Source organism: Vigna unguiculata, chromosome 5 (assembly GCF_004118075.2).
Source record: "Vigna unguiculata cultivar IT97K-499-35 chromosome 5, ASM411807v1, whole genome shotgun sequence".
NCBI classification, from domain to species: domain Eukaryota; kingdom Viridiplantae; phylum Streptophyta; class Magnoliopsida; order Fabales; family Fabaceae; genus Vigna; species Vigna unguiculata.
In genome coordinates, this window is record NC_040283.1 from 37487767 (window position 1) to 37495112 (window position 7346).

The window sequence follows — 7346 nt, forward strand, 5'->3', positions numbered from 1 at the left end:
CTTTAATTTGTTAATTATACAGAAAAATAAAAATACTTTCTAATTACTTGTAAAAAACCGTGTGCATGATTGAGGATCTTTTTTTCTTCTTAAAAGTAGGAAATATTACAAAATCAAAATAGTGTTTTAATTTAGGATGAAGAAGTTATGATTATCTTGAAAGTTCTCAAAATGTTAATTTGGATGGCTAAGATAAATATGATCGGTTAATAAAAATAAAAACAGTTGTCTCTAGAAAAAAATATAGTGAATGTGAAAGAGTGATAAGACTTTGTTTATGACCATGTTTCTTATTTTTTTAGGGTTAAATATGTTTTTGGTCCTTCAAGTTTCAGTGAATTTTGGAATTAGTCCCTCATCAAAAGTTTATATCAATTTAGTCCTTCATCTTTCAAAATGCATGAATTTAGTCCTTTTAAACTTCAATTTAAGTTAACATTGAAGTAAAAATGTATCAAACAATGTAAATAATTTAAATACTATCATGAAATGCGCTTGAAACATCAAATAAACTTAACAAAATTTGGTTAAAAGGACTAAATTCATGCATGTTGAAAGATGAATGACTAAATTGGTCAAAAGTTTTGATGAGGAACTAATTACAAATTTCCCTGAAACTTGAGGGACCAAAAACATATTTAACCCTTTTTTTGACTTTCATTGGTCATAGAAGTTCACTTTCCAAAAATTATTTTCTGGATGGTCCCACTTTGATAAAGTATTGTGATTTAATAGGAGAAAAAGGTGTTAAGAAGTAACAAACAAGAAGATGAAATAAATTTATATCATTATATATATTATATGAGAAATTAGAATTTTTTTGTGATGTCTTTTATTGAGATGAATCCAAGAACATGTGATTTGGTTCCCCCAACATAAAGATGACATTGGATAAGGTCTCTCAACTTATTTAAGGTACATTTTGCTCTTTTTTCGGTGTTCAATGAGTTGTCTTATTAATTTGGTACTTTTGTTATCTTTTCATTTTGTACCACATCTATTTCAAAATTCAATCTCTTTTACTTCTTATAGGTGGAACAAACAAAATTACATAATTCATGTTTGAATGTTTTATTATAAATGGAAGTATACTGGATTTGGTGTAAAAAAATATATATTATGGGTTTCATATTTCATATATATATATATATATATATATATATATATATATATATATATATATATATATATATATATACTTAGGTTAGTTTTTGACATTAAGCTAGACTCAAATTATAAAATTCTAACAAAATTTATTATTTCTTAACAAAACAAAAGTTTATTCTAGTGATGATTAGGATAATTTATTATTAGATTTTGTTAGTTGTACAGATTTTACATTTGAGTTACAAAAATCTTTTTTATGAGAGAATTTTAAATATTTTACATATATTAATATAATTAAATTAGAGTATTGTTTTTCTATGAAATTGAGTAATTTTGGAAGACCTTGTTCTCCTCCTTTTAGAACCTTTTACATGCCTTATAATCACTATTATATACTTGATTTCTTTTATTTTTTTTAGTAATGTCCAGATTCTCTTCCTAAATATTTTTAAATATTTTATCATAAATTTTGTAACGCCTTAGATGTTAATCATTACAAACCTTAACTGCGCGATTCTTATCATAACATGGCCGAAACGTATTCAGCTCACTAGTAACTGATGTGGTGAAGATTCCTATCCTATTGATTATTGAGTTTGGTCGAGATGTGTCAAACCATCCTAGGCCGAGAAGATAAGAATAATTATAAGTGTTAACCTTATATTTAATGCATGCATTTATTACTTGGACAAGTTGGCACATACATGGCTTGTAAGTGGATGAATGAAAAAAAGAAGGATATATATATATATATATATATATATATATATAGAGAGAGAGAGAGAGAGAGAGAGAGAGAGAGAGAGTTGAAGTAAAAGATTTCTTACTCTTTTAGAAGAATCCCTAGAGTATCCCCTTAACTAACAAGGTAAGGAAGGAGTGAGATTAAACTCTTTTCATCTTGATATGCTTATGTATTTTATATTTATCTTTTATTTATTTTGAATTATATATTATTTTATTTACTTCCAATCGATTGTTATCCTTTTTATTTATTTATAATTATAAACTATATCTAATTATGCATTGGTCCTATCTAATTATTTAATTTAATTTAATTTACCTCCAATTATTCATTGTTCGTGTTTATTTATTTAATTTAATTTATCTTCAGTTATACATTAGTCTTATTTATTTATTTAATTTAATTTATCTTCAATATACATTGGTCATATTTATTGATTTTATATAGTTTATCTTTAGTTACACATTGTTCTTATTTAATTATTTTAGTACTTTATCTCCATGTACATACTAGTCCTATTAATTCATTTCATTTATCTCTAGATTTACACATGTCCTTATATTAATTTATAATTTTTTATTTTATAACATTCTAATATGTATACAGTTAATTATTTAAAGTTTTTGCTTTAATTTTTATTTTTGTGTTATCATTATTGTCGCAACCGTAATCGCGACGGGACGACGAACCAAAAAAAGAAAACGGGTTTTAAAAAAAAGAGATTTGGGAGTCGCCACCATAGTTATTCCGGAAAACTATGGAAAACCATAAAGATAAGACAAGTCTGCGAAAAACAAGATTTTGGATCCGGGAGTCGATTACGCATAGGAAAGGTATCACCACCCTACAACGCCCGCCCGAGGGCGGTACCTTTAATCAAAGATGCCGAGTTGATGTGATTTTCAAAATGTTAATTTTCCCCAAAAATAATGAGAGTAGAATGCTAAAAAGAAACAAAAATATTTTTTTAATTTTTTGGGCCCGACAAGGATTGACCTTGGTCCTACGTATTCTCATGAAAATGAGAAATCAGGGTTACGTAGTTCTTTAAAAGCTTGTTTGTTTGAAAATGTTGATGTTTTTTATATTTTGAAAATTTTGTATTTTTTTTGATATTTTTGGATTAGTTGAAGATTTGTGTCACACGACGCGAACGGTCGGACAGACACTAAAAAAGGGGAAAGAAAACTTTTTTTTGGTATTTGAAAATGAGTGTCACGCGGTGCGAGCGACCGGACAGACACAATAAAGAGAAAGAAAACTATTTTTGGTTTTTTAGATTTTTCCTATTTTTTTGATATTTTTAATAATTTTCAAATATATTTGTTTTTTTTTTTTTAATAAAAGAAATTAAAAAGGTGAAATTTATTTAAAAAAAGGGATAAAAAAAGGAAAAACAAAATATGAGGTACATGGGTAATTAGTGGAAAGTGCATAAAGTAATTTGCGGGAGGTGCATGAAGTAAAATAAAAAGAGCCCAAAATAAGAGATAAATACAAATGAGTGGTGGGGTCAATAAAATTGGAAGTGTGCGAAGTAGAATGTGAGTTGCACACAGTAACAGCGAACAAACGAGTCCAAAACAAAATAGGGGTGTGGTGTTGGTAAATATAGGGGTGCGCAGAAAAAATAGTCAAACAGTCTAGCTCAAATAAAAGGAGGTGCAGGCATAAGAAAAAGGGGGTGTACGAAGTAAAGGGGATGTGGCATATGAGACACCTAAACCCTAATTGCTCAAAAGAAAGCCTCCTCTCCATCTCTCTCGACACCAACACGCTGCCACTGGCCACGCCAGCGAGTGCCGCTGCCTACTTCACCGCGCTGCCCTCACCTCTGCTCCGCCACGCCGCCCCGCGACTGGTTGCCGGCGACGCTAATCGACGCCGGAGGGTCGTCCTCCCTCTCGGCGGCTCAACCACCTTGCTTTCACTCATGCACCGGAACGCAACTCCAAGAGATCAACGCCGACGCAGCGCCTGCAACCCACCGTGAACGCCGCCACCGCCGCGACCGACGCGCGTCGCCTACGGCGCCCATTTCCCCTTCTGCGCGAGGATTTCTTCCCGGTCGAAGCTCCGCGCGTTCATCCGCTGCCAGCCCGTCGCGATCGCTTCGCGTCGCACCGCCTCGCCGCCACCGTCGAGGGAAACGTCGGCGCCGCTGATGCGAACAGGGGGTGCGTCCTCTCCTCTAATCTGCGAGGTCGAACAGAGGCCCACGGCGATAATGTTGGTGAGCGAAACTAGAGCCGCTGTCGTTAAAGCCCCGACTCGCCGGCGGCAGCGCCGCCGGCGATCTTCTCTCTTCTCTGTTTCGATTGGAAGTCTGTGATCGGGGAAGATTAAGACGGGGGTCTTTGGTGCTATTACGGATTTCGGTCTGGTGTGATGTTGAGTCGCAGAGATGGGGTTGTAACAAAGGTAATGGGTGGTGTATATTGAAGGTAATGGGTGGTGTATATTGATGGTGAAGAATGAGTGTGGTTCTGGTTTTTGCGCAGGTGGGAGACAAAGATGATGGCAAGTGAGTAAGCGGGTGAAGACGCGCTCTACAAAACCGTTTGTGAAGTATGTTTGGGGTTCTGGTTTGGACCTCCTGCAGGTGGATGAATGAAGCACGAGCTTTTTGGTGTGTTGATGATGGGTGAGGGGGATAGAGTTTGGGTTGCCGTTTTGGTTTGATTGGTTGCGAGAAGAGAAGGATGAATTGGGGGTTAGATGATGGGTTGAGGAGCTTGTTCTGACTGGCTATGTGCTGATGAGTGGTGAGATAGATCTATCTTTTCAGTTATTTCGTGCAGGTCGGATGAATAGCGATGAGCAAATAGTAACGAAACGAGGACGACAACATCTCAAACCAATAAAACATAACAAATCCAGCAGAATACAAGATCATATTCATTCAAGCAACCAACATAACACAAGATCATATTCATTCCAAGGTTCACGTTCAATTGGTGCTTACCTCTTGTAGTCTCCCTGTGTTTGTAGGGTGTGATCAATGGAGGCTCCCCTGTTCTCGTTCTTCCTTTCAGATGATTCCTTTCAGATGCTCTCGTTCTTCCTTTCAGATGATTCCTTTCAGATGCAAGGGTGCTCTCTTCTTTTTTGTTATCTGTTATGAAATGCGAAACTGTGTATCCTCTTCCCCGTTGCTCTCTTGCTCTTTGTGATATTGTATCCTCTCTTCTTTTCAGAATGGTTTGACCGTTCTTCTTCCCATGCCAGTTTCCTCTTTCGCTCATATTTTGTGTTGGTTTTAGAAAAGGGCCAAAAGTGAAATGCGGGTTGGCTTCTGCCATTCCACCGGCGCTGGCATGCAGTGATACACCTCCCCACCATTTCCTTTCTCATGCCAAGTCTCAAAAGTGCAGAGAAAGCGCACCATTGACTTTCATTTTAGTTTTTCTCATTTTTATTATTTTCACCCCCTTTTTTATATTTTTTCAAAAGAATAAAACAAAATAAAATAATAAAAGTAAACGAAAATATTAAAATTTAAATTAAAAGTTTAAAGATAAAATTAAATAAAATAAAAAGGATAAAATAAGATAAAATAAAATAAAACAAGATTAAATAAAAATTAAAAAAAGGGATGAAAGTAAAAGTAGGAAAATATCTATATACAAATCAATGCTCACTTTTTCCTATTTTTCCCTTCTCCTAATTATTTGAAAAAAAATTTTTTATTTCTTACCCGGACGAAATTGGGTGTTGACAGCTGCCCCTCTTTACTTAGATTTTACCGATAATATGAAAATTAACTTTTCATAATATCATAGTAAAAGATAAGTAAAGATAGAAACACTAATTTCGTTCGAGTTTTGACAAGGAAGAAGGTGAATAAAACTGATTTAAAGAAAAGTGATGACCAATTCTAAGAAGAGGGTCAAGATCCGGAAGATGAAGATGGATTCAACCAGATCTTATCCAGAAAGGAAGGAAGAAATCACTAACCATTCTATCAGAGAGGGTCGTGACGCTAAACAAACTTTTTAAATTTTATCTTTCGTTTTCTATATATTATTTTTTTAGTTTAGTTTAGTTTTTTTTTTTTTTTTTTATATATATATTTTGCCTCATTTTCAGATTTTTTGTTATGTGCTTTCATGTTTTGAATTATTTTTTTAAGATTTTACGTGTGGATTCGACCATTCCTAGGGAGAGGGTCTCTAAAAAAAATCGATGACCATTGCCTCGCAGAGGGCCTCGATGTAAAGAAATCGATGACCAATCCCATGGAGAGGGTCTCGATGCAGTGTTGATTTGACCATTCCAAAGGAGAGGGTCTATATCTGGCAGGATTCGGTGACCATTACAAAGTAGAGGGTCTTGATCTGTCCAACGATTTAGCCAATCCTAAGGAGAAGGCATAGGAATCGATGACCATTCTCATGGAGAGGGTCTCGACACGACAAAGAGAATCAATGACCATTCCAAAGGAGAGGGTCTTGATGTAAAGAAATCGATGACCATTGCCTCGCAGAGGGCCTCGATGCAACCAAGAAATCAATGACCATTGCTTTGCAGAGGGCCTTGATGTAAAGGAATCAGTGACCAGCCTCATGGAGAGGGTCTCGATACGACAAATTGGATTTGACAATTCCCAAGGAAAGGGTCATAACCTGGACTTGACCGTTCCCAAGGAGAGGGTCATTGTCCGAAAGTAGAACACAAGGACCTGACCATTCCTAAGGAGAGGGTCGTGAGGATCTGAGGATCTATAGTTGACCAATCCTAAGGAGAGGGTCGTGAGGAAAGGAAGATTTGGACTTGACCAATCCTAAGGAGAGGGTCGTTGTCTGAAAGGAGAACCTGAGGTTTGATTTTGACGTATCAGCAAACAACACATGAATGCTTATCATTGGTGAAGCTTGTGCAAAATAATTGTACTGATTGATTTTTCGCCAAATGTTCTCTTTTGAGCGATTTTCTTTTTCAATCGACTTTCATTGATTCTTATGAAGTGTGATGTATGATGGATGATGTGATATGATGAGAGTATGATAGTGATGAAACATGATGAGAGGAATTCTTTGCATTTTTTTTTTACATTTTTTTTTATATTATTTATTATTTATGATTTATCATTTGTTTTTGCCATAAAAACTAGACTTAGGAGACTAGGCGAGCTGGGCTTTGTGGGCCAGATAACTTAGGCTTTGAGGGTGAGATGAGATAGGCTTAGCGGGCCAAGTGAGATGGGCTTTGTGGGCCGGTGCGGAACTAGGCTTGTCGAACCAATACAGAATTGGGTTTGGTGGGCCAATACAAAACTGGGCTTGGTGGGCCAAAACAGAATTGGGCTTGGCGGGCCAGTACGAAACTGGGCTTGGTGGGCCAGTACAGGACTGGGCTTGCTGGGCCAATACGAAATTGGGCTTAGTGGGCCAGTACAAAATTGGGCTTGTTTGGCCAATACGGAATTGGGCTTGGTAGGCCAACACAGAATTGGGCTTGGTGGGCCAGGCAAAGTTGGGCTTGATGGGCCAAT

The 7346-nt window shown here is 36.0% G+C and overlaps 1 long non-coding RNA gene across 1 annotated transcript; it reads left to right on the plus strand.

The window, feature by feature from the left end:
- The first annotated feature begins 3511 nt into the window (after window positions 1–3511).
- On the plus strand, window positions 3512–5096 carry LOC114183379. The gene is made up of 2 exons (XR_003604353.1): window positions 3512–4273; window positions 4354–5096. It is a non-coding gene; the product is annotated as an uncharacterized LOC114183379 (long non-coding RNA).
- Window positions 5097–7346: the final 2250 nt, after the last annotated feature.